Source organism: Nyctereutes procyonoides, unplaced genomic scaffold (assembly GCF_905146905.1).
Source record: "Nyctereutes procyonoides isolate TBG_1078 unplaced genomic scaffold, NYPRO_anot_genome, whole genome shotgun sequence".
NCBI classification, from domain to species: Eukaryota; Metazoa; Chordata; class Mammalia; order Carnivora; family Canidae; genus Nyctereutes; species Nyctereutes procyonoides.
In genome coordinates, this window is record NW_026575037.1 from 19,150,410 (window position 1) to 19,177,585 (window position 27,176).

At 46.6% G+C, this 27,176-nt stretch overlaps 1 long non-coding RNA gene across 4 annotated transcripts; it reads left to right on the forward strand.

The window, feature by feature from the left end:
* Window positions 1-4,341: 4,341 nt before the first annotated feature.
* Window positions 4,342-25,494, forward strand: LOC129506053 (uncharacterized). Of its 4 annotated transcripts, XR_008663678.1 has the most exons (8): window positions 4,342-4,743; window positions 15,146-15,188; window positions 16,060-16,237; window positions 16,561-16,687; window positions 20,888-20,966; window positions 21,353-21,684; window positions 22,168-22,388; window positions 23,438-25,494. It is a non-coding gene; the product is annotated as an uncharacterized LOC129506053 (long non-coding RNA). The 4 variants fall into 4 exon arrangements; XR_008663676.1 differs by lacking the exon at window positions 22,168-22,388; XR_008663677.1 differs by lacking the exons at window positions 15,146-15,188; window positions 22,168-22,388.
* The last annotated feature ends 1,682 nt before the right edge of the window (window positions 25,495-27,176 follow it).

The following is a 27,176-nucleotide window of genomic DNA, read 5'->3' on the forward strand; positions in this document are numbered from 1 at the left end:
CTTTCTATTGGACGATAAGCAGAAGATGAAAATGTAGCAGGATGTGGTTTTCATAAAAGTTAATGAAATCTGAATTGTATCTAGAGAAGCCTGTTGGGTTGATGAAAGACTGGAGAATACATCATATGAGGAATGACTGAAATAACAAAAGGCCTTGTAATATCTGGACTAAAGTAGAGGTAACTAAAATGTCAAGGTCGTCTTCTAGTACTTGAGGTGTCCTTGTGAGGAAAAGGGGGAGGATTTGCCTTGCGAGAATTTAAGGCAATACAGTGAAGACAACAGGCAGAAGTTATAAGGAGATAGGTTTTAGCTGAGTATAAGGAAAAACTCAGTAGTAGTCAAGAAGAAATGGGCTTACACTCGTGACATAGTCACATGGCTAGTAGGTAGAGGTGACTCAAGTGTCCGTCTATAGATGGATTGACAAATTGACAAACAAAATGGGATATGTACATACACTGGAAAATTAGCCTTAAAAAGGAAAGAGATTCTGACACATGCTATAACATGGATGAACCTTGAGGACATCAGGCTTAGGGAAATAAGCTGGTCATGTACGGATCAGTACCGTAGGATTCCACCTATGTGAGGTTCCTAGAGCTGTCAAATTTCATAGAGACGGACAGTACAATGGTGGTTGCCAAGAAATAAGGAGTTGTCGTTTAGGGGGGACAGAATTTCAATTTGGAAAGATGAAAAAGTTCTGGAGATGGGTGGTGGTGATGGTTGCAGAACACTGTAATGTACTTAGTTGCCACAGGACTGTCCACTTAAAAACCGTGAAGAGGGTGATATTTTATACCTTTGACGTCTTAATACAGCTAAAAAAGATTAATAAATCAGGGACTCCATTGCCTCCAGAATCAAACTTAAAAAAATAAAAAAACAAAACCCACAGAAGAAATGAGCTGCTATGAGAGGTCCTGAGTTTCCCATAGCTGTAGGTATCCAAGCAGGAGCTGGACAGCCTTATGGTGGCACGTCCTGGAGGGAATTTCAGGGTTAGAGGAGACAGTGCCAGTGACTTCAGAACTTCTATAACTGCATGAAAACGGAGGCTTCCTCCATGCTACGGACTGAGCCAGGCAGCATCCTTTCTTGATAGCGTATCATCTACGCAAGAGTGTATTCATATACCGCACATCATACAACCATAAGACCATGTTTCATGACAAATACGCGTTGCGATATATATGGTCTAATGAATCTTAAAAAAAATACATACCCATTTAGCCCCCATCTGGGTCTAATATTGAAACATGGCCATTACGTTAGAAGCTCCTCACTCCTGCCTTGCACCTTTTCCCATCAAGATCCCTTCCTTCCTCCCCGAAATGACCCGTCTCCGGATTTTCGTGATGACCGCTTCCTTGCCTTTTCAGAAATAGCCTTATGATCTATCATGCATCCCTAAACAACATAGTTTGGTTTTGCCTGTTTTGAAAGGCCTGTATATCATATAATATGTTTTCATTTGTTACTTCTCTCTTTAGCTCATTAGGCTTACAAGATTCATTGGCATTGATACATGCATTGAAACTGTAATTAATTCATTTTCAATAGATCAGAGTGTTCCCTCGTGTATATGTGCCACAATTTATTTATTGTTCCTACTGTTGGACGTTTGGATGGTTTCCAGCTTTTGGTTTTTACAGACGCTGCAGCTAGGAACATTCATGGGCATGACCTCTGGTCCTCAGGTACAAGAATTTCTCTAGCGAATGTACCCGGGGGTAGAAATTTGGTGTTGTAGGATACACATTGCTAAATGTTCAAGATAATGCCAAACTGCTTTCCTAATGATAGTCTTAATTTACACCATCGCTAGTATTTTTTTCCCCAGTAATATATTTTTTTATAGTAAAGTACTCTAAATGTCTTTTCTTTTCCTTTGATTTTCTTAATAACATTATCTTTTCTCTAGCCTACTTTATTATGATACCATGACAGCATATAATACGGTAACGTGCAAAATCTGTGTTAACCAATTATTTTTTGTTATTGGTAAGGTATCTGGTCAACAGTAGGCTGTTATCAAAGCTTTTGAGGGATCAGAAGTTCTATGCAAATTTTCGATTGTGTTGAGGGGTGGGGGGGTGAGCGCCCCTAGCCCCCATGTTGTTCAAGGGTCAGCAGTACTTGTCAGATTCAGATTGCACTTTTTACCTGAGAACTAGAGAAGGTGGTGATGTTGGCAGCCTGGCTCTAAGATCTTGCCATAAAGTGGGAAAATGTAGTCGAGTTGCCTTAAGATGAATGTTGGCTCCAAATCAATGTTAGGTTTTTCTTTTGAATAAAATGGCTTTAATAGAGATGATCCTAAGCACGCGAAGGGCAGGAAGTGCCACGTATCCTTTGGTTGGCTGGCCCATTCCCACCTGGTCCCTCAGATCTAGGTTGATGGCCCCTGCTCATCAAATCCTGACGACCTTGTGTTCAAAGTGCAGTCTTCAAAGAAAGGCATTTCAGAGCGAGATATAATTTACTGAATGGTGTCAATGTTACGGTGTGGTGAGGCTTCCCGAATAGAATTGAAATGAAATGAAGTGGCTTTGAGAGGATGTTGGCCACACAGCATTGTAGCTTTTGGCTCCGGCGCTGACAGCCTGAACTTAAAACTCCGTCTAGCTCAGAGCTCAGCCACTTTCCAGCCACTTTCCAGCAGGTTAGTTGATCTTTTTTTTTTTTTTTTTTTTTAGTTGATCTCCTTAAATTTGGTTACCTCACCTGTGAAATGGGTAGAGTGGTACTGCCTGTGCCAGCATGGGGAGAGGCCAGAAGTCATGGGAAGTGCTAAGCTCTGTCCCTGACATGTAGTGTCCCATAAATGTGGCACAAATTATCAGTTTCCCTCAAGAACTACGTTGATGATGGCTTCCTGGATAATATAAAGTGTGATTTTGCCCCGGGGAGATGGAGCAGGACTTGACCTCTTCAGGGTTGGGATTTTCTCCCCCCAGCCTCATACCCTTGGTGATGTTCGGCAGCAAACATTTAGAATAAGCTCTGGTTTTTACTTTTCACCAGACCAGAAGTGACAGCAAAAACAGACATTTTTTTTTCCCCAGAAAAGAAATTAATCTCCTAAACAGGGTGATTTTACCCTTTTCTTTAAATACTTCTAAACTCATGAGAGGGAAGCACAGCACACATTATCCATCAGAATGAAGCATCATCCAGCGCTGCCGAGTTTCATTGACTTTAAGATTGCCCTCTGAGCTATAGGCTTTTTTTTTTTTTCCCAGAGCACAGTTAGCAGGGATATTTTTCTTTAAATGGCCCCATTTCATTTGCATTTTTAAGCTTTCACTGCAGAGAGTAGAAGCAGTGGTAAATGGTTCCAAGGAGGTGGCTGTGATTTCTCCAAACTCAGAGCCGCCTGCCAGAAGCTTCTGAAATTGAGTGTCAGTTTCCCTCCGAGTAGAAAGATATTACTTCATATTTGTGCACGCGGTTCGCTGCTCTGCTCTCGCCTTGATGGTCTCATTTAGCCACAGGCATTCTCCAGCAATGATTCGTTCTCCCCAATAAAATTAAATATCACCTTTCTCCCGCCCAGCCCACCCCCACTTTTTTTTTTTAATAAGACATTTTCTTGTTTAGACTGAAGCGAGACAAGGTGAGAAGCTGTGAGTCCTTCTCTGATTCCTTTTTGCTTTCTTTCTTTCTTTCTTTCTTTCTTTCTTTCTTTCTTTCTTTCTTTCTTTCTCTTTTTTTTTCTTGATGAGGAGAAAACAGCAGGAAGGCAAAAGGAGGAGGATATCTACCACCAGAAATCCAAGTGGAAAGCTATTCCAAGATCAAAGATCAATCGGAGTTTGTTTAAGATTTAATAGCAAGGCCTTAGAGAGGGGCTGGGATGCTCTACGCTGTTGGAGAGCGAGGGACATAAAGGACCAGCCTTGTCTCCGCGTAGGTTCTTGAGTTCATGCCATGTCCCCCAATCCCCCCGCGGTGCCGCACCAGAGTTTGCAGGAAGCTCCCAGGGCCCCTGGGTCCATGGGGTCCTGACACCTGCCAGGCCCTGTCAGGAGGAGGCTGGACCCAGTCCAGGAAGGGATGGGTGAGCAGCTCTTTGTAAGATGAGCCAAGAGCAGGGGAAGAGGCTCTGCTGCTTGCAAAGAGAAGGGGGCTTTTGATGACTCCCTGCCTATTGTCAGAGGGGTAAGCCACCATGCTTTCTTCCATTGACAGGCTCCTTGAGCAAAGCAGGTTGCAACACGTATGCTGTCTCTAAACTGGCTTCATACGTAGGCCTTCTTCGCCGTGCTGATGAGCTGTGTGCCTGAGGTTTACGAGTTGGGTGTCTACACACTGCACTACGATTTCCCTGGACATGGTCCTCTAACAGGGTGGGCAGGTTTCTCGGCCTGCTCAGTGAAGTCCATTTAAGACATACGATTTTGGCTGAGATGTATTCCTGGGAGGTTTACTGGGATGGAGACGGGAGCTCATGTGGTGAGGGATGAGGAAAGAGAAGAGTTGCATGCCTTTTTCCGGGACCTTTAGCCAAGTTCTGGTGAAATCTTGAAGTAGACGCTGCACGTGTTTGGCTTGTGCTCTCACCGCTCCTTCGTGCCCTGGTTGTCGGGGCTCTGCGCCGCCCCCACGGTCACTAAGGGTGATGTTGTTGGGAAGGACGTCGAGAGGGTTCTTACCTTGGATAACGGGCAGGTCCCAGGCTGAGGCTCTTCCTACCGAGATCCTAGGATCAGTGGGCCCGAGTGGAGGACAAAGAAGGTGAGAAGTTCAATCTAATTTGCTTTCTGTGATTAAGGCTCAGAGTGGTTCTTAGGGGTTCCTGAGCTGTCCTGGCAGTCCCTCTGCCTCGGGTACCCAGGGTCCAGCTTTGTGACGCCACCCCCCGACTACCAAGTTGCTCCCAAGAAGAATTAATCAGAAAATTTTGAGGTTTAATATGAGATGCCTCACATCTCAAATATCCATTTGCCCAAGGGACTTCCAGGCACCTGCTTCCCCTTGTCCTTTACCATTGCCCTGTGCTTCTTCTCCCTGGCCCTGCTCCTACCACAAATTTACGTCTGTCCTCTGGAGTTTCCATGAGCAAGAGATTCAGTCATTATCTCTGACTTCTCACTGACCACTCCCTCCATCTTCTTGTTTGAACCCGCCTCTCCCTTCTCAAGGGGAGCTGTGCGCTCTCCCATTACTCAGGGTCAGCAGCTGGCATTGGCTCTGCTCCCTCCTCTGACTCCCCAGAATGACTCATGGAAAACCTTCTGCCCACTTAAGGCTCATGCTCAATGGCATTTCCTGCCCTCTCCTAGAGATCACTAATGAAATGCCTGCAAGGGCCTGCCAGTGCCCTGGGTGAGCACCGAAGGGGGTTCGGGTGAACCAGAGACAGCAAGGTCACAACTGGTCTCAAAGGTCTCAAAGGTCACGATTGCTCCTCTGCTCTGGAGATCACGGTGGAGGGAAATGAGCCCCACATTGCTAGATGTTGATAGTTCTTAGGAGCAGCCTTCCAAAGAATCCAGTGTGTGTGTGTGTGTGTGTGTGTGTGTGTGTGTGTTTAATTTATTTATTCATGAGGCACACACACACACAGAGAGGCAGAGGGAGAAGTGGACTCCATGCAGGGCTTGATCTTGGGACCTTGGGGTCATGCCCTAAGCCAAAGGCAGATGCTTAACCGCTGAGCCACCCAGGCGTCCAAAGAATACAGAGTTTTAGATGCACTCTCCTGATATTTAAATGGTGGGAAGTCATTTATCATAAAACAAATAGGCAAAAAACCCCCAACCAGCCAGAGAGAGCCTGGCTCTTGGTCTGATTTGGCCCTTACACCTCTCATTTGTGATGTCCCTGCTGTATTTCTTGGTCATCATGTAATAATCTCTTCATCCTCCTCTCTTTCACTAAATGTAGTGGCATGTGGCTCGCAGTCTTTTCCTGCATCTGAACCCCTTGCCTCATGTTGGATTAGCTCAGGGGTCATGAGGGTGCCCCAGCACTGCTCTGACTTCCTCATTCTGGGGGCTTCTCATGGACTGTGACCTTCACTTCTTCTCCAGTTGAGCCCCACACATGCATGGCTCCACCCTGGACCTGGCCATCTTCTAAGTCGTATCCTAATCTCTTTGATCTTTCTGCTTTCACTCCATAGTCTACACTATCTGTATCTTTCAAACTGGGGACTCTCAGGCCCTGGGTCTCTCTTTAGCTACCTCCTTCATAACTATAAGCCCTTTCCTCACCCCCTGTCCAGCTTCCTGTTATTTCAGGCTCTGTCCAGCCAATCTTGTTGTGCCATTGGCTTCTTTTCCTATACGGTTGGCGAAACCCTAACCCTGGCTCTGATGAACTATCAGCCTTTGTTACCAGTTTTGCTTCCTGTTGTAGAGAAACCCATATCTGTGGATGAATTTCACTGCAGCTTCGCAGGTCTGGGATGCTTCTGGATCAACACTGGAGCCCTGTGATGGTTGCATGGTACCTTAGCCCGTTCTCTGTCTAGTTCCCTCTGCTAGTTTTTTCTTGCCTCCTCCTCTCAGATGTTTGACTTTCATAAGTTAAACATATGGCATTGCTTCCTACTTCACAGAGAAAGTAGTAGAAGCCAATGATGGGAACCCTCCCTTTCTGCCACTTAACTGTCCCCAAACCTATAAATTAGTGTGACAGCTACCTCCGTGCCTCCCTCCTTGACTCTCACTGTCATGGAAGAGGAGCATCCCCATCTGGGCAGATCCCTCTACTTGTCCTCTGGAACTTTCTTCCCAGGTCTTGGTAGCCTGGCTTGATATATGCTCCCTCTCTCTTCCCTCTACAGTCCACCCCATCCATTCCCATTTTGGCCTCTCCCTATCGACAACTGAACACGTTTACATCTTCCATCCTGAAGATCCAGCTTCTGTCAGGCCCCATGGCACGTTGCAGGGACTGCTTTCTGTTTAAAGAGACATATATATCTGCTGCTCTACTTCTTTCCTCTCCCTTCTCTATTCTACCCACTGTAATCTGGCTTCTGCCCTTATTACTCTACTGAAATTGCTCTCAGCAAGGTCAGCGATGACTGTTTTACTGCTGAATCTATTGGAAACTTTTAGCCATTATTCTTCTGACCTCCCCATCGTAGCTGACACTACGTAGTTGGTCCTTCTCTGCGTGTTGAAGCTTGTTTCCTGGGTCTCTGGGACCACATGCAGCAGCTGAATTCCCCCCACTACCTCTTCAGGCTCCTCTAACGACTGCTCTTCCTCTGCTATTCTTAATTATCAGAGTGGGTTCTGTCTCAGGTCCTCTTCTGGTCTCATTCATCCATGCTGCTGAGGTTATCTCAACATTCCATGACTTCTCTGGGAGAAATTGAGGCACAGCAGGAGGGGTTGGGTGCAGACTCTGTGATGGGGAATATTGGAAATGAGGTTGGCCAGGCATGATGGTGCCAGAAGTTGAGATTGAAATGCCAGCAAGGAAGTTTTTACTTGTTGAACATGTCAACAGGTAAACAATCATTGGATCTAGAACATTAGTAGTGAGTTTTTTAGAAGTTTGAACCTTCCCTTGTGTTGTACAATAAAGTATTTTTCTTGTCTTTGTCCTGGGTTCGTGGGGTGGAGCTTCTAAACTGTTGGTATTTCCAAAAAGATGGGAATGTCTTTGTTATTCATGGTGGGCTTTTGGGACCTCATTTGAATTTATGATAATGAAATGACTCATAATGAGCCCCTAGATAGTTTCAGCGTGGGGGATGGCTATGCCGGAAAGATTCATTATATGATTAGAGTATTGGAGCTTTGAACTACGGGACTGTGGCCCAGTCTTCAGGAATAGAGGGAAAAGAATTTAACCACATAGCCAATGATTCAATTAATGATGCCTGAATAATGAAACCCCAATGAGAACTCTGACACTGAAGCTTGCTTGAGCTTCTGGGTTGGTGAATGCATCCATGTGCGGGGAGGGTGGTGCATCCTGATTCCACTGGGAGAGGACACAAAAGTGTCACATTCAGGACCCTCCCTGGTTTTGTCCCATGTATGTTCGTTTGGCCAGCCTGGGGATTTATATCCTTTATGACAAAACTCTCATGGAAGTACGGCACTTTCCTGAGTTCTGTGAGTCATTCTGAATTAGTGAGCCTGAGGGAGCTATGGGAACCCCTGCGTTTTGGCCAGCTGCTCACAAGTGCAGGTCCCCAAGGACCCCTGAACTTGTGGCCTTTGTCTGGCGACTGTGCCCTTAACTCATGAAGCCTGAGGTAGCTCTGGGTAGTTAGTGTCTGAATCACACCGCAGGATAAGCTCCCCAAGAGAAAGCATGCGGACCCAGTGAAGGAGTGAGTGCCTGCTACTAGAAGAGATCTGGTTATCTGGTTCCTCTGTCACAGAGGAACAGAGAGGACCATGCAGTCATAGGACATTATTTAGACTTTATTTAAAAACAGTATCTCTAGGTTTTTTGGGTAGAACAACAATAAGGAGTCTTTAAAAAAGCAGAAAGATTGTTCCCTTTAAGTCTGGTCATATTTTCCTTTGAGCTTCTGAGTTCTTGAATCTGTCCCTCAAAAATTCTGAAATACTGTATATTTCCCTGTTAAAAAATATGACTTTTTCTTTTGTCCCCTCGAAAAGGCAGAGAGCAGCCCTTGGGGATAATAATGATGCCATTTATGCTGTGCTCTCTTGTAGTTAAAATTGTGTCAGCCATTTTGACCCCTGCTGGGATTTATGGTAGCTTAGATCTCTGTTGGAGAAATGAGTTTTGGGCAGTAGACAGGAGGAAAAAGGTTTCAGGCTTGGAGCATATTATTTTAGTGAAATGGAGAAAAAATTCACTTGAACTTTCTTTTCTCTCTTTTTTTTAGCTGTAAGATCTGACTGCTCATTTTCTACTTCCCCTGTCCGCACCCTGATTTCGCTGGGCTCCCTTGTATGGGACGCTGGGTGGTTCTAGCCTTATCAACAAGCAGAGCTCCCATGATGTGCTGATGGTCACCAGCCCAGCTCCTTACAGACCCTCCCTCTGTTCCTTCCTCCAACCTTTGCAAATCAGAAGCGTCCCCATTTTACAGATGAGGACACTTGTTGCTTAAGCAGGGTGAATCGCTTTGTCCACGGCACCTTCGTAGAATGCTACAGTGATTGGAGCCCTGGTCTCCCCAGCTCCACTGTAGAGTGCCTCCTAAGGATTCAGCGGGCACTGAACCTAGAGCTGGAGGGAAATTGTAAGTAAGGCCTGTTTTTGTCCCCTCAAGAAGCTTAGAATCGAGTCCGAGGGCCTGAACTTTTTTGGTTTTTATTTTTTAAAATTTTTTATTTATTTATTTTTTAAAGGTTTTATTTATTTATTTGAGAGAGGAAGAGAATGAGCAGGGGGAAGGGAAGGGATAAGAGGAGAGGGGGAAGTTGAGGCCCCGCTGAGCAGGGAGTACAGTGCAACACTGAGGGCTCCATCCCAGGACCCTGGGGATCATGACCTGAGCTAAAGGCAGATGCTTAAGGAAATGAGACACTCAGGTGCCCCAAGAGAGACCGATCTTTATTTTCTGATCAAGGTGCTAGTTTGGCACAAGAGTTGATTGAATCAAGACTTCTGTTAAATATTTGGCCTGTTATTAAAGTTAAAAAATTGTCACGAAGGGTCCCCAGACTAGCCTGGTTTAAAAATAGCCTGCTTTTACTTCCTTAGCTTTCTAATGATCATTGCATATACTTAAATCTGCACCTTATCTTTCCTTTGTAACCAAGCCAAATCCCATTCTTATTACTCTATGTAGATGGAAGACAATACTGTTTTTAAAATGTCCAGATCAGAGAAGAGAGTAACATTTATTGACATTCACTATATTCAGAGAACCTCATACACTTAAAAAATTTTTTGGTACTTTTAGAAATCAAGATGCAGAAACTCTGTTCAGCTTCCCAAAGGTCTCATAGCTTTTAAGGATGAACCCATGATTCAACCTGACTCTAAGGAAATATTGGTCACTCCTCTCAAGGTTCTCCGTTTTGTATCACCTGGATAGTAATCATATCACATCAGCGACACTTCCAACTTTTGCAAGTGTCTTCTACTGTTATGTTCTTAGTAAATCTAAAAGCCCCAGCTTTATGAGGCAGGGAACGGGGTCCTTATTTGATTGAGGAAAATGAACTGTAGGTAGGATGTTTATCGACTGAATTCCTAAGAGAAGAGAGAGGAGAACACAAGTCTCTCCCCCACCAACTTTTAAAAAATATTTTATTTATTTGAGAGAAAGAAAACGAGCAGGGGGAGGGGCAGAATGAGAAATAGACTCCCCACTGAGCAGGGGCCTCTCCTCCCACTCCCCCCCCACCCCGCACCATGAGGGGCTCAGTCCCAGGACCCTGGGATCATGACCTGAGCTGAAGGCAGATGCTTAACCCACTGAGCCACCCAGGCACCCCATCCCCCACCAACTTTCAAGTGGGCCTCCTTTTTCAATCAAAAGTTTAAAAAAAAAAACCACAACTACCATAAAAACCTACAGGAGCCAATCACGCACTAGGCATTTTTGAGTTACTTACTACAATATCCATTCAAGCTGAGCGTTATTGTCCTTTGTTTTATTGCTGAGAACTGGGGCTCTCAGAGAGGTTACGGAACGGTCCTGGAGTCATACAGTAACTGGCAGGTCTGCTCTTTTCATTCTGGCACATTGTCCTACGTGTCTAACCTTTTTTTTACAGGAACTTTCAGTTGAACATGTTACAAAAACTCATTTCGAGAAGAAAAAAAAATCAAACCCTCTTTTAGGCTCATTGATCTCTCTCACCACCTTCTCACCTCTCATGTGCCCTTTCGTGGGTCAGCCTCGTGACAGATGAGTCTGCTTGGACAGTCCCTTCCTTCCCTTAGCCATGCCCTCTGCCCTGAGTTTGCCACCACCGTGCTTCTCGTTTAGCACCAGGGTGCAGTGGCCCTCAGGTCAACTGTGCGTGACCACCTTGTCACTCCCCAACAGCTGGATTTTTGTGTGTGTTCCCTTGGGTTCTTTCCAGCCTTTGACACTGGCTCCCTGCTTCTGGAAGTTCTGTCCTCCCTGGGTTTCTGGACCACTAATCTCCACTAATCTCATTTTCTCCTGTCCCTCTGACTACACCTTCTCTTTGCAGGTTCTCTTCTTCAGCTCTTAAGTGTTTTGCCCCAGAGCTCTGTTTTCTGCCTTCTATTCATTTGTCCAAAAAATAGTTATTACATGTTGATCATGTGTCGGGTCCCGAGCTTTCCGCTGAGGATCGAGACAAAGGAGCAGTAGCCAAGTGGCCAAGTGGCCTGGGATGGGAGGAAGCCCATCACGCTCTGATCCTGCCCCACTGACCAGCCGGTCCTCCACTGTCAGCTTGGCGGCTCTGTACACCTGCAGCACTTCCCAGAACTCAAGGAGCTCTCTCTAGCCTCTGGGCTTTTGGGAGGGTAGAATGCTTGCTCTATCTGTCCCTATGTTTGCTTAGCTCTATCTCTTTTGTCAGGATGTGGTTTGGGCATCCTCTCTTCTGAGAAGTCTTTTCTGGCTTGCCAGAGTGAGCCAGGAGCTGCCTGTGTGCTCAAGTTCATCCCAGAACCTACACACGGAATAATTGCACTTGTCTCATTACTCTGCCCACTTCTTGATAACGGGAGCCAGGTCTTAGGCTCGTTCGTATTCCCAGCACCTAACACAGTCCTTGGTCTGTAGCTCTTTGTGGAGGGAATGAATCAAGCTTGCCAGGACTGGCCCTGCTCCTTTCCAGCCTGGACTCCTATACCCACCCCACCTGCATTGTGCGTTGTGCGTTCATTGTCCACCATGACTGAGCATGAGATTCACCTGTGGGAAAAAAAAAAAAAAAGAAATGACAGGTCTGGGCCTTATCCCATTTCAATTTAATTTGATTATCTAATGGTGGGACCCAGGCCTCTGCATTATATACCACCCCTGCCACCCCAGGTGATTCTGTTGAGCAAGAAATAAGCACATGTAGGACGTGTCTTTATACCCTAGGGCCTAGCACAGTGCTTTGCACATAACGGGGATTTGATAAAGATTTCTAGAATAATACAGCGGATCCTCAAAGCCTAGCTTTTGCATACTGGAACCCAAGCCAGCCGTTTCCTGTCTCCAAGCACCCACACACAGAAAGCCAGCCTGGGATTCTGGAAATTTTGTTTTGGAAGTTATTTGGCTCCCAAAAGGTATCACTTAGTATTTAGTCCCCTTTTTACAAAATAAATAAAGGTTTCAAAGCTTGAACTGGCTGTTGATTTGTGTAACTAAGTGACACGTCCTTTTTGTTTTAACCTCCAGAAAAACAGTAGTCAGGGAGGTGGGGTTTGGGTGAGAAAGGAGCATGTGGAAATTACTGGCTTTCATTACATAAGAATTTACGATTTGCCATGGTTTCTGGTAAATGCTGGCAAGTTTATTTGGCCCGAGGCCCTGTTAAAAGCACTGTGCTGCTTCCTTTCTGATGTTGCTGGTCTTCTTGGGCAAGGGCACAAGGTGTAGTCCAGCCTGGCAGGGATGGAGTAGGCTGGGGGGGTGGTGCAGGGGAGGGGTGACAGGACCCAGCTTTCTTTGTCCCGTTTCCTTTGGTCGTATTTGCACTTAGAAACTCTTCAAAAGCAATTTGAAGTCTCAGTGGTCTCTACCGCTTTGTGACTCAAATCTCTGAGGGCAGATAGTTGGGGGTCCTCCCCTCACTTCCCACTGCCCTTTCCCCCCAAGTTCACAGGACACAGCCTGGATTGGGGGCGCTTTAATCACCGTGATTGGTTGACTGCAGCAGCGGCCACACATACCAGACTCTCCAAGCAAAAGTTCTCGGGCGTAACCTTCTCTAAGCTTCCCAGAAATGCTGAGAGGGGGGCGGTGTCACCCCCATTTTACAGAGCACAAAACCGAGGCTCTCAGCAGTTCGGTGACAATCTCTGGCTCCCAAGTGGCTGTGCTGCACTACCACCCCCATCTCCTGACTTCCCAGCCGGGACTCCCTCCTGCACCATGGGGGTGACCTGCTTGGGCTGGAGCAAGGCAGTGGGGTACAGGCTGGTGGGGAGACAATTCTTCTTGGAGTGGCCTGCTGAGGGGGTGCTGGAGCGGGGGTGCCCAGGGCTCCAGGTCTCTAGAAGGGCTGAGGGGTGGGAGGAGCCTGCAGCCCACCCTGGGCCAGAGCCCTGGGAGCAGGGCCGCCTCATTCCCCTTCCATTCCAGGTCCTGGCAGAGACATCTGGAAACTTCTTCCCTCTATTTGGAATCGGGGGAAAACTCAGAGTAAACAGGCACATAAAACCTACCTGAACTTGTTATTATAACCCCATAAAAGGTTAGGAAACGGTTGACGGATGGGAAGAGAGAAATCAAGCGACCTCTTGGTGTAGTCGGCTTGTTTACCACCAGCCTCTTATTTATCGGCGCTGTGTCTTCCATTTGTCAGGCTCTAACGATAGCAGCTTTTATGAGTAAGCAATTTTTTAATGAACTTGTTCCAAATGTGTATTCTGTTCTTGGAACTCTCTGTGCTCCGAAGCAGCTTTGTAATTACTGCCTCCGGTGGAATAGCCAGGCTCTATCTGGCTTTTATGTAAGCAATTGCACTTGGTTTGCCTCTTCCTCTTTTAGCTTCAAATAAGGAAGATGAAGGGGATGGAAAAAAAATACAATAATGATAGCTTTGGGGAAAGAGTGCTTATTATATGCTAGATATTGTTCTCGACCTCATGCATTCATCTTTTTGTTTTATCCCAACGTCACTTGGGTCTAAGGCAACTTGTAGCGTCCCATTTTATGGATGAGGCAAGTGGCTCCCGGGCACCGAGCCAAGTGTCTGAAGTCACTCAGGTAGTAAGGGATCAAGAGACAAGATCTGAACACAGGTCTGTCTGCCCCCACAGCCTGTGCTCCAGCCCCCACTGCTGTGGGGGGTGGGCTGCCTAGAGCCGGGGGCGGCCAAGGCCAAGCAGGAGCGGGAGGAGGAACTTGGGACACTGATGAATGCTGAGGAGTCGTTTGCCACATTGTCCCATGCAAGAGATGTCGCAATTCGCTGCTGATGGCTCTGTAATTATGGATAATTTTCTGGTCTTTTGCTTTCATAAAGGGAAATAGAAGAGTTTAGAGAGCTCCCTAAACTTGTTGCTGCCCATAATAATGCCGCCTTCTGTCTTGGCTTATGGCTGCACCATTTTCCCCAAGCTCAGAAAAATTTCATATGGTAAATTTGGCGTCTTCTTTGTGACACGAATCATTAGCATCTTACTCAGAGCCCTGCCCCTGCCCAACTGGACTGAGGCTCTGACCTGTCTCCTTCCTCTCCATCCCGCGCAGTGCTCCAGGTGGACAGGAGACATGCTGCCCTTCCATCACGCTGCTCAAGCCATCGTGGCTGTGGAAGACCAGCCCTGGGGGAGGCTTAGCTCCGAGCTCTCACTCTATGACTTGGGGCCAGTCATTTGACCTTTCTGGCATCTGTTTCCTCATCCGTAAAACGGGAATAGTAATAAGACGGATGTCTCTCGCGCAGGGTCGTTGTGAGGATTATATGTAATGATGCATGTCAGTAGCTGGCTCGTACATTTTATCACTTAGTCTCTCAGCTCCTATGTAAGCCCTGCAGTTAAGGGTTGGGAACCACTCTCAAACGGTTCCCAGTATCTTGCTTTAGTTTAGCAAATGTGTGTAGGGTGCCAGGAGCCAGGCTGTCTCAGGGCCCTGTTTCTCAATGCATCGCTATTTCCAGTATCTCTTTATGGGGTTGAAAAGGTATAAAGAGCAAAGTTTGCTTTGGAGAAACCCCCTCCGTCTCCCGACTCCTCATATTGTTCCCATGTTGCATGGACTCCCCTCTCTCGGACCTGCCGACCCCTCACTGACATTGGGCTCCCCAAAGCTTCACATTAGAACACACAGGCGCCCGGCTCCTTACCTCTTGATTAAGACAGAGCCAGGTGCTTCGCAAGAAAGGGGAAATTTGCTTGGTTCGACCCAGAAGTGGATTTGTTTCCCTCCAATTAGTTGGAAAATCGAACTTGATCTATGAAGAAGGCAGATTTACAGCCTGAGCTGATACATGACTGCCTTAGCTTTGTTGTAATAAAAGATGAAATCACTCCAGTGGGAGGCTTAGGTGGACATCGGGCTGGCTTCCTAATGACTGTTCCCTCTGATTTTCAGAGCCTGAGTAAAGCCGGCCAGGATGATCAAATAGCCCTTCATGGTAGGTGAGGGATAATCTGGGGAGCTGGAGAAGAAGGAGGAGGGAGTGTGTATTTTTGCTTTGCTTTCCATTCCAGTGCCTTTTACGGAGATTCGATGGTGCTCCTCCAGATCTCCAGATGCAGAAAGGGAACTGTTCTGACTTCCAACCGAAGTCTCTGTGGCCTGCGGGTCCTCAGGCCAGATGGCCGCCAGCATGGTCTTCGCCCCTATAAAGCTTTCCTTTCTGTTTAGCCTCTCTTTAGCCATTGACTGGTTTTTCTCCTGTTTCCCCAGGGCTTGCTGTCTGCTCCAGCTTTTGCTGGCTATCTCTTGCTGTCTATTTATCCATCCTCCTGCTTCCCATCCTCTCCCTCTTGCTTCCTCTCTTTCTCTTCCCTCCTCCCCTCGTTGCCACTCCATCCTATTCTCTGCCTTACTTGCCTCCCTTCTTCACATGGTCCGATTTTTTTTTAAAATTTATTTATTTATGATAGTCACAGAGAGAGAGAGAGAGAGAGAGAGAGAGGCAGAGACATAGGCAGAGGGAGAAGCAGGCTCCATGCACCGGGAACCCGATGTGGGATTCGATCCCGGGTCTCCAGGATCGCGCCCTGAGCCAAAGGCAGGCGCCAAACCGCTGCGCCACCCAGGGATCCCACATGGTCCGATTTCTTTACGTACTTTTCTCTGGGTGATGCTGCTTTATGATATCGAGCAGGAGCGTTTGATAACATTTGCCTGACTAGGCCTGACATCGGGTGAATGATTCTCCTCTGGCAGCTTTTGATGCCGTCTGTGCATGATTGATGAGAGCTACTCAATTTGCTCTTCAAAGCTGTTGATGGTGAGCTGGGATGCATCTCCTCAGGATTTCACTTTTTCCCCTCCAGAAACAAGACCAACCTAGAAGAGGAAACCATGGCACTTCCCATTTGTTTGTTATTCTAATGGATCCCTTCTTGCGCACAAGAGACCGACCCCCGATTATACAAACCCACCATCTACAAACTGTCCTTATTCCCAGTGTCTTCCTGTTGGAGGTTTTCAATCCCAAAAGAAGTTCCTCAGGTGAGCTTTAATTTGACTGCAACCACTTTCAGCTCCAAGGAGGACACTTCGATTTGGACACTGGGTAATAAAATAAGAAGATAAATGCTATTGCTCTTGATACCAGAATCTAAGCCCACTAGGTACTCTGGCAAAAGGATATGGTCAGTGTCAGATGAGAGGAGCTAAAATGGAAAGAACCATCTGCAGCTTCTGGTTCCAAAAACAATGGGTCGAGTCCTTTATCAGTACCGATCATCCTGGATCCTAAAAGCATTTGAGAAGATGAGACCTGTTTTTTTCACCTGGCTCAGGTTTCTCCTAGTGCTGTTTCTATTTTTCAGCCTAAGAAGAGAAGTCTGCACCTGCACCAGAAGGCTTACACATTCGACTGCTTGAAGAAAGAGGGACGAACAAAATAATCTGTAGAAGATCTCTTTCACCCTTAGACTCTCTGATTCTGAAAATCAGGTACTTTAGGTCTGATAAATATAGTTCACTGGAAAGACTGCTGAATTTCGTACTAGAATACCTGAGTTTAAATGCAGATTTGGATTATGAGTTGAATGATCTTCAATAGATTTAATTTTTTTTCAGCTTTTTTTAAACAGCTTTACTGAGGAAAATTTACATACCATAAAAGCCAGCCATCGGAAGTGTACAGTTCAATGATTTTTAGTAAATTTATAGAGTTGTGCAACCCTCGCCACAATGCAGTTGTATAACATTTGAAATAAATCTTTAAACTCCATCCATTTTCTTTCTTCATCTTAAAATTGGACTTACGTGGTGGGGATTGACTGTGAAAATGAGCGTAATCCTTCAATGCGTTGCAATGGGACTTTGTTGGTTCTTCCCTCAAGAGGGAGAACTGATTTCTTCAGCCCTTGCGTCTGGGCTGCCTTGTGACTCACTTTAACCAACAAAGTGTGGTCGAATGGGTGCATGTCCGTGCTGAGCCTAGAGCTCTAAAGCACTTGCAAGCTTCTGCCCTCTTGGAATCCTACTATGTCCACCCCGAACGTAAGGTTGGGGTAGCCCGCTGGAGAGTGAAAATTCATGTGGGGAGAGGCCCCAGTCGTTCTTGTCACCCAGGCTTATGTCATCTTAGATCAGCTTCCCCCAGCTGCCCTCCAGGGAACCGCAGGTGCATGAATGTGCTTCCCTGAGATGCGTGGATCCCAGGCTAGATCAGTAGCATTGGCTGACCAACGTGGAGACCCACGCAAGATGACAATCCTGCTTTAAACTACTAGACTTTTAGGGTGCTTTGTAAAACATCTTACAGTGGCAATAAATACCTGATACAGGATAGTCACAGGAGTCACTTTTTAAAAAGCTGTGAAAACATCTGGCACTCTGCCTATCACATAGTGAGCGCTCACTAAATTAAACAAAATTCAATTTAACAAACATTGATAGAGTTATAGAGAGATAATTTAACAAACGTAGATATGTGAAAATCACTGTGAAGTTGTAAGGGATGCAGAATTGCAAAAGACCTGATGTGAACTCTTTAGAAGCCAGTCCCTGTGGGAAAAATAGACACTTACACAAAGAAGTATAAGTCAGGCTGCCCTTCTATTACAACATTTATGTCTAAGTGATTTTTCCATTGTCGGCAAATAATCATGTTCTTTTCGTGGTATTTACTTGGTTTGAAAATGTGTTCAAGGGATGTGGTTTATTGAAAAAAAAAACATAACAAAACAAACAAAACAAGCACATGGCCAAAATTAAGTTTTATTCGTATGTTCAGATATAGTGTTTGCATTTATAGGAAATGGTCTATACAGAAGCTTGGCCATATGACATGCTTCATGTGGCCAAAGAAATGGAAAAAGCAGACATGAGGTCAGAGGCAGGTGGGGAGAAAGGGTAGGTGGGAAAATCTTAATTTCTAGAATGACCAGGAGCTTTGATTCTAAGGATGCCTAAGGAGTAGAACACTGCCTTGGCAGATTGTCTTTCTGCTTACTCCAAAATATTCTAAAGGTTTTGGGGGCTAGGATTAGCGTAGGGAGGAGAGGAGAAGGAGTGGGGTTTTGCGGATGGGACCTTTGGTACACTGGAGTTTGGCTGAGCTCTATTCTCTGAATTCATGCTCTCTAGGGAGAAGGCCATCTGGGTGGTCTGATGGCACTGTGTGAAGAGCCTTGGTTTGGGAACCAGGGGCCCCAGTTTTAGTTCCAGTTCTGACCCTTATGAATCCTTGCTGTGTGACCATGGACAAGTCATTTTCCCTTCCTGGGGATTGCCCGAGGTGATTTCTAAGGTCCCTTCTAGTTCAGAGTCTACAGCTTCAGATCTCAGTCACCCATTAAGTTGAAGGAGGAAATTGAGATAATAGCAAACTGAAAAGCCCTTCCGACAACACACGTGGATCCTTGGAAGATGGAGCTGCTCAGAAAATCCAAACAGAGGTCAGTAGGTGGACCCAACAGATTTGGGTTCCCCACTGAATGTGGAGGGTCCAGATGGTCCTCACGGACTCCAGAGGTCCTGGATGCTCCCCAGTCTGTCGTCCTCTTGCTGGGCCAGCTCCCAGACCCCTAACCTGGTCCACTGAGGACCTCCTCCCTTTCCTCCTAAAGCAAGGCTGTTGGAGGGGTTTCTAATAGATGACTACAAACCATCTCAGAGATAACTGGATGATTTCTGGGACACCTTTGGGGAGACATAATCCTCATCACCTCCTGAAGCACCCCTGGGAGACAGTCAGGGACAAAAAGCAGAAGCTCCTGCCTAGATCTAAGTCATCGGAAGTGACCTCCCTCTCTGGCTGACGATGAATTCTTGACTGCAGGTTTTCAAATCATATCCATCATAGCACTGACGTCCCATCGATTGGCTTCTCACCAGAGGGGGCCCTCTGAGGGGCAGGAAGTCCCTGTCCTAGACCAGAGAGGCAGTAGGGGCAGGCCATGCCACCATGGCATGAGTGCCCAGCACTCACTGCAAGGCTGGGCCAACAGAGGCAAGACCAGTCATCCCATGTGAAATGGGGTTGCCCTTTGTTCCTTTCTCACTTCACAAAAGGAAACAGAGTACAAACAGCATCATTCAGAACATTGTCCTTCTCCCATTGTCCCACAGGGTCATCCTCTAGTTTGTGCGTCCCCCTCTCCTTCTCCAAACACCATTCAGCCTCACCTCTGGGATCATTGGATCACTGAGGCCCTGCCACTCACTACACATCACCCAAACTCAGATGCATAAGACAAAACTGTCTCATTCCGCTCACAGACTCTGTGGGCCAGGGGTTCAAACAGGAGACGGCAGGGACTGCTTATCTCTCCTTCACAATGTCTGGGCCCTCAGTTGGGGAGGCATGGGGCTGGGGTCATCAGGAATCTCATCCATTCACAGGTCTGGCAGGTGGCACTCGTTGTGGGCTGGGATCTCAGTGGGTTGGCAGCCAGGACACCCACACGTGGCCACTCCATAGGCTTGAGCTGCCTTACAGTGAGGTGGCCTCAGTCTGATGTGTGGCTCAGAGTCCAGGGCTCTGACTGTAAGTGCTCCAGGGAAAAAAACTGCCAGGCCTTTTGCCCTGTAGCTTTGGAAGTCACAGAACATCACTTCTGACACATTCAACTGATTGCAAGCAAGTCAGAAACCTGCCCAGATTCAAGGGAAATGGGTATCCCAGGGATGATTGTGTGTATTTGCTAACATGTTTAAAACCCTCCAGAGTAGCTATGTTGCCAGATCCAAGCTAGGCCTCATGTCACTCAGTCACTTTCTCTGTAAGGAGCCCCTTTGTCTTCACTTCTTGGATCCTAGGATGCTTTGGAGGCAACCATGGGGAAGTGGCTTAAGTGGTTCTTGGTTCTTTGGCCTTAGTTGAGTTTAAAAGTGGTAGAAATTCTGTGGGAAGCCCTCTGATTTACTCTTCCTCCGATCCGTGGCCCTGCCCTGCTATCTTACCACTGCACCCAGCCCCTGCTTTGATGGCTGTGTCGCAGGTCCCCGGGAGTAGTCTGGCACCCTCTTGCATGTCCTTGCAGAATGAATTCAACACCAATGATCTGTGCCTGGCTCAGCACAGATCTCTCCTCAGGCCATACCTTCATGCCAAGCCCTCGCCTTACCATACTTTCTGACCACAATTGTTTCTCCCCTATGGAGTGGCTTGGCCTGCAGTTCCAGAAGGCATTGGCCTGCAGTGCCTAGCACAGAGCCGGCACTGGGAACTTGCTTAATAACAGATTGATGAAAAAAAAAAGAAAAAAAATAACTGATTGATGAATAAATGAACCTGATTTGCATATGCTGTGGATAACTCAAGGGATCTGATTCAGCCTGACTCACCAGAGGATGGGTGGGGATTTGAGCAATGGAGGGCCTTGCATATTCCCAGAAGGGAGGTTGTATAGCGTGTGTGTGTGTGTGTGTGTGTGTGCACGCGCCCACGTGAGTGGGGGGTGCTGCTGTGGACATATGTCTTGGAGGGACTGGGAATGGGTGGTGATGGTCCTGTGGCATGATATTACAGGCTGCGGCCAGCACTTGACACCACAGGATTACCTGGCTTCTGAAAATCTGCCCTTTATAATCTCCATTGCTTGGCAACTTTTCTGGTCACGTTGAGCAAACCCTCCAAATGCCAGGCTACTTGTCAAGTTTCTAGGGGCTCAGATCCCTGCTGCTTTTTCTTTTCCCTCCCAGAGTGTGTGGATAAATTACCAGAAGCTCCTTCTTCTTTTCCTTCCTGAAGTGTGTGGATAAATCACCAGAAGCTCTCTGGGTAAGCCTGACCTCACTTGAAAGGACCTATTTAGGATAGACGTGCGAACGGGGGAAAGGGTGTCTAGACTTGTAGGGCCCTATGTCAATGGGAGAAATGACAAAAGTAACTGCTAATCAGTCAACCCAGCTAGAGACCTGCAGTCCCAGGAAAACTTTTAGGAACAATCTGCTATGTGTTTCTCATTTACAGAAAAAGAAAACCATAACAAAAACCAAAAATCAACAACAACAAACAAAGAAAGAGACTTCCAGGCTTCCTGCAGTGAGAGAGCTATTGGCTGGGATGGTATCTCCAGGGAGAAAGGACTGCATGCTGACAGCAGGAGTCTTCATTGCACATAAATGAACTTGCTTCTTTTTCTTTCTTTTTCATACCCCGCGCAGATCCACAGCTCCGTGCACAGGAATTTGCCATGCGTGTGCATCCCCAATGCAGTAGACTTTTCTATACGCTACTTCTAATCCGAACAACATCTCAACGAGAGGTGGATTCTTACTTCCAATCTACAGATGAAAAAACAGAGGTTCAGAGAAGTGAACTCAATTGCCCAGAACACACTGCTAATAAGTGAATGAGACAGATTATTTATTCACTTAATGAACATACTAGGTGATGCATTAAGCTCTGGAGAAAAAAAGGATGACTAAAATGTGTTGGTTCTGGCCAACAAGAAATTCGGGGCAGGAGAAGAAGACAGCAATTACCCAATAATACGGTAAATGCAATGACAGAGCCATACATTGAGCATTAGGCTAAGCACCAAGAGGGGCATCTAATGCAGCTGGGGTGGGTCAGGGAGGGCTTCCTGAAGGAGGTGATGTTTGAACTGAGTAGGATAGGCAGGAGTTAACTTCAGCGAAGAGAGGCCATGGGATGGGGTGGAGAATTCCAGAAAGAGGAGGTAGGACAATCAAGGATGGAATTAAAAAAACAGCAGAGCACGTGGAACCATGACCAGTTCTGTGTTGCACTGTGTTGCACCCCCAGTTGGTCCAACTGGGGTTTATCTGATCTCGAAATGCAAGCACTCTTCCACTGTGCCTGACTTCCCGAACTAGTTGATTTTGGAGGTCATGGCAAATGCATTGCCTTCTGGGGGCTTTGGACGTCCAGTTTTTACTTTTGGAAGTCCCTTCCTATGGCATTAACAGGATGTAGGACGCGTTCCTGGCACTTCTCCATTGTGGCTTCTCAGCAGGGCTTAAAGGGGACCAGGAGATAGCTGTGCCCAAGGCTTTTGACTCCACCGAGGGAAAGTCAGTGCACCGCCCCGAGCTTCCTGACTGCCCCGCAGCGTCTTAGAAGTAGGCCAAAGATCACCAGGGAACAGTGGCTCCTGGGTTCAGTGCCACAAAGCGAGCTGTGATGAGTCAGAATGAAGCAACAGTTGCATACACCGACAGGTCCAGTTGGCAGCAGGTAAAGATATTACCTCAGTGAAAGAAAGACAAGGGCTGAAAATGGGCAAGGTCTAAGTGTGCCAAAGATCTGCTGTGTTCTTTCTTTCTTTCTTTTTTTTTTTTGAGGGGGGATAGCCACGGTAGGAGTGTGGGGGGGTGGTAGGGGAGGGAGACCTACGATACATGCATTTACATTTCCAGCCCCTGCTTGGACAGATCCTATTTCCACAGGCTGACCCCAGATCATCCTCACCACGTGGCTTTTTGATATCCTTTCTCATGGGGCGAGGACTTGAGGATACAGACTTTTGGGTTCAGTCAGAGAATACCTTCTCCTGCAAGGCAGGCCTCATGCAGATAGGCGGAGTTCCTGTCCTGCTGCGAGAAGTTCACAGGAAGCACCCCGGTGGCTGATGAGTTAGGGTGACCTTTCTAAGAAGCTCTTTTTGGTGTGGGGCCTGGAATCCTTGTGCCAGGAGCTGGGAGTAAACTTTGTCATTTGATGGGTCAGGAAACTGAGTTGAGGCTAAGAGGGGAGTGACTCACCAAAGGTTTTAAGACTCAGATTAGACACAGAACTCAAAGCCTAGTGCTTCTTGCACATGTTGGCTTGCGCAGCCCCCCTCCCCCTCCCCCAGCACCCCCCTACCGCTACAATCTTGCTGCTGTGCCCATGTCACGAAGCCTCAAATACTCTTTAATTATCTTTTAGATGAGCATTGCTGCTTATTTACCTTTTCTTTACTAAGAGAAGCCACTTGAAAGGCCACATTTCCTTGCTATTTGTAGGTTCAGTGCCCATCACATTGTCTAAGACAGAATTGACGCTAAAAGTGTTTGTTCCTATCGTATTTCTACTCTTGAATGCACAAACAGAGACCCCACTGCGAGTTGAGATTTGGTGGATCATTTTGATTTAAACGGGACCTCACATTTAACAGGTCTTCCGGTCTATTATCTTGCCTGGCCCTGTTCAAATAAAGCTATATTTTCTGGGTTATTTTTGCAATCATAATTCTTGACAGGAAAATCCTCCCATCGAATCATTGCTTTATTTCTTTGTTTCAGGAGATTATCTAGCGTGTCTAATAGAACAACAAGTCACGTCCCGTGGCTCCAGGTCGGCTCTTCTACAGCATACCAGAATCAACCACAAAGCCCTTGCCTCCAACCTCACCCAAGTCAAGCGTGGAGGTGGGGCTGCTCTCTGTCCTCGGGGGAGCTGGAATCTATGACCAAATGGGTATGTTCTTTCTTGATTTCTCCGGGGTTCCCCAGAGAGGTGGCATTCCTGGATGACGGGGTACAGAGAGCTCTGAAATTCACTTTTCCATGAAGCAACATAAGCTCAAATCTAAGAAAGAATGGTCCAGCTGGGAGTTGTCGGAATATTGGCGGAATTTCCCTTCTTGCGATTAATTCATTCATCTGGGATAGAAAAGGCATCTCTTGGGGATGATTTAGGTCAGCAGTGTCCAACCGCTTTCAGGATGGGGAGCACATTTTAATGTCAAAAAATTTATAGACCTGCAGATAAAGATACTTACATTTGAGAAATGCATGGGTGGAGCAAATGCTTAATAGTAGAGGCTATCACCTTTGAAGGAATTTGAAGGCTGGTAATCACAGTCTTTTTTTTAAATAATAAATTTATTTTTTATTGGTGTTCAATTTGCCAACATACAGAACAACACCCAGTGCTCATCCCGTCAAGTGCCCCCCTCAGTGCCCGGCACCCAGTCACCCCCATCCCCCACTATTCTCCCCCTCCACCACCCCTAGTTCGTTTCCCAGAGTTAGGAGTCTTTATGTTCTGTGTCCCTTTCTGATATTTCCCACACATTTCTTCTCCCTTCCCCTCTATTCCCTTTCACTATTATTTATATTCCCCAAATGAATGAGACCATATAATGTTTGTCCTTCTCCGATTGACTTACTTCACTCAGCATAATACCCTCCAGTTCCATCCACGTCGAAGCAAATGGTGGGTATTTGTCATTTCTGACAGCTGAGTAATATTCCATTGTAGACATAAACAATCAAAATCCTAGAGAAGAACACAGGCAACACCCTTTTTGAACTCGGCCACAGTAACTTCTTGCAAGATACATCCAGGAAGGCAAAAGAAACAAAAGCAAAAACGAACTATTGGGACTTCATCAAGATAAGAAGCTTTTGCACAGCAAAGGATACAGTCAACAAAACTCAAAGACAACCTACAGAATGGGAGAAGATATTGGCAAATGACGTATCAGATAAAGGGCTAGTGTCCAGGATCTATAAAGAACTTATTAAACTCAACAGCAAAGAAACAATCCAATCATAAAATGGGCAAAGGACATGAAGAGAAATCTCACAGAGGAAGACTTAGACATGGCCAACATGCACATGAGAAAATGCTCCGCATCACTTGCCATCAGGGAAATACAAATCAAAACCACAATGAGATCCCACCTCACACCAGTGAGAATGGGGAAAATTAACAAGGCAGGAAACCACAAATGTTGGAGAGGATGCGGAGAAAAGGGAACCCTCTTACACTGTTGGAGGGAATGTGAACTGGTACAGCCACTCTGGAAAACTGTGTGGAGGTTCCTCGAAGAGTTAAAAATAGACCTGCCCTACGACCCAGCAATTGCACTGTTGGGGATTTACCCCAAAGATTCAGATACAGTGAAACGCCGGGACACCTGCACCCCGATGTTTCTAGCAGCAATGTCCACAGTCTTTTCTATATGCGATCCCGAAGCTGACTTCCTGCTGTCACTCTGCGTTTCTGTGACTCTCTGTGTCTGTCTTCACCACTGGACTTGGAAGCTCCACGAGGACAGAGTTGGTCTGACTTGTTCACTATTATATACTCTGCACGCAGTCTGGTTCCTGGCACAAAGTAGGCACCCTCTGTGCCTTATTTGTAGAATGAATAAATTAATACATTAGAAGTGTCAGAGTAGGGACGCCTGGGTGGCTCAGTGGGTTAAGCGTCTGCCTTCAGCTCAGGTCATGATCCCGGGGTCCTGAGATCGAGCCCCCTGTAGGGCTCCGCAGCACCTGCTTCTCCCTCTCCCTCTGCCACTCCTGCTGCTTGTGCTCTCTTGCTTTTTCTCTCAAATAAATAAATAAAATCTTTCTTAAAAAAAGAAGTGTCAGAGTATATGTACATGAGTCGTCCTCTTTAGTCCGTCTGCAGGTACTGATTCATGCAAATATGGTGCCCCCATCTATGGGAGCCCACAGACTGGACATCATGGATTTAGATTTACATCCCCTATTTTGTTCCATTTTCCCCCACGGGGAGCCTAATGTTCAGTAGACCACAAACACTGGCCTCTGGGTTTAGAGGCACATGATAACTAAAAGTGGGAGCCAGCCCCAGTTGACCCCTCAAACTCCCTCCCTAAATGATAGATCCATGAAGAGGACAGAGTGTGCAGCTTAGAAGGCCTGGAACTTCCCAATACCCGCTGAGACAGGGGCATTGATGACGGCTTCTTTCAAGAGCCAGTTTCTAACATTTGTAGGAGCAAAAGGTAAGCTGATCTCTGTGAGCCTCTAGATCCTCTAGTTGTTATTTCAACCCCAAACAGGCTTGCAAGGGTACTTTGCCTATTTCCTCTGTCAACCTATTTGCGCGGAGTGTTGATAACTGAAGTGACACCCAGTAAACACCCTTTGTCTTGTAAGACTGACAAGGCTGGAGGGGAGATGAGTAGGGAAATCTAGGAGTTGAAAGAAGGAATGCTCGGATTTCCAAAAAATGTGTGTGCATCCGTCGTCAGAGAGTGTGTGGGTTATTACTTAAATACTGACGTCTTTCTTCCCCTCTTCAGTTAAAGCAGCCTCTTCTCTTGCTTCTCCCTGCATCTTTCTGTCCTCTCCAAACAAAGAAAAGGAGAGTGATGTTCCAGGTGTGAACACATCAGGGAGGTTTCCTGCTTGGGATTCAGAAATTCACAGCCTGGAGGAAATGAGCGAAAGAGAGGAGAGAACAAGAGAGATGAAAAACCGAATCTCCGCCACCTGCTATTTAGTGATTAGCTCCCAGATAAGGAAGGCGAAGACACATTCCAGAAGCTCAGGACTTGCCCAGACGGAACTCAGAGTACAGGGGGGTTCGGGGTGGGGTGGGGGAGTAGAAGCCAGAAGTGGGAGGGGACGGCTGGGCTGCTGAAACCCCATCCATCAATTCTCTCTTAAAACCTTCCCTTTTCAAAAAAAACAAAACAAAACAAAACAAAACAAAAAAACTTCCCTTTTCATGCAGCTCTTATAAATGTCAGCCCTCTCCGTGCCCTCTCTTTCCTTCACCCCACCTTACCTGCTTCGGTTTTTGTGAAGGAATCTTGCAAAGATTGGCTCTTTCCCTAACCTACTGCATGATCCTGGGCAAATCACTTCTTAGCTTTTGGTCTAGGGGGCCGCTATCTCTTGACTGGCAGTAGCTTAATCGAAAGCAGAAGAAAAGAGGTCAACAATAGCACCCAACCAACCGAACAAAAGAAATCGGGCCCCCAAACACCATAATGCTGGGTAGGAGAAGCCCTGGCGAGTGCGCAGGTGAGCGGCCTTCGTTGTGGTTCTTACTTGTGTGCACACCAGGCTGTTAGACTAAAACCACAAGGAAAAGCAAGTGCTTATTCACTCCCTCACTGGAGGAGCAGGCTGCTGGTTTGTGGTGCTTTCCTTCTAGGTGGAAAGGGGGTGCACACGGTTTCTGCGCAGGCTTCTCTTGTGCAGGGGGCACCTGTGGCCACCACCCTGACCCCAGGTTTTGAGCAGAGGGGGCAGAGGGTGCCGTGTACCTGTC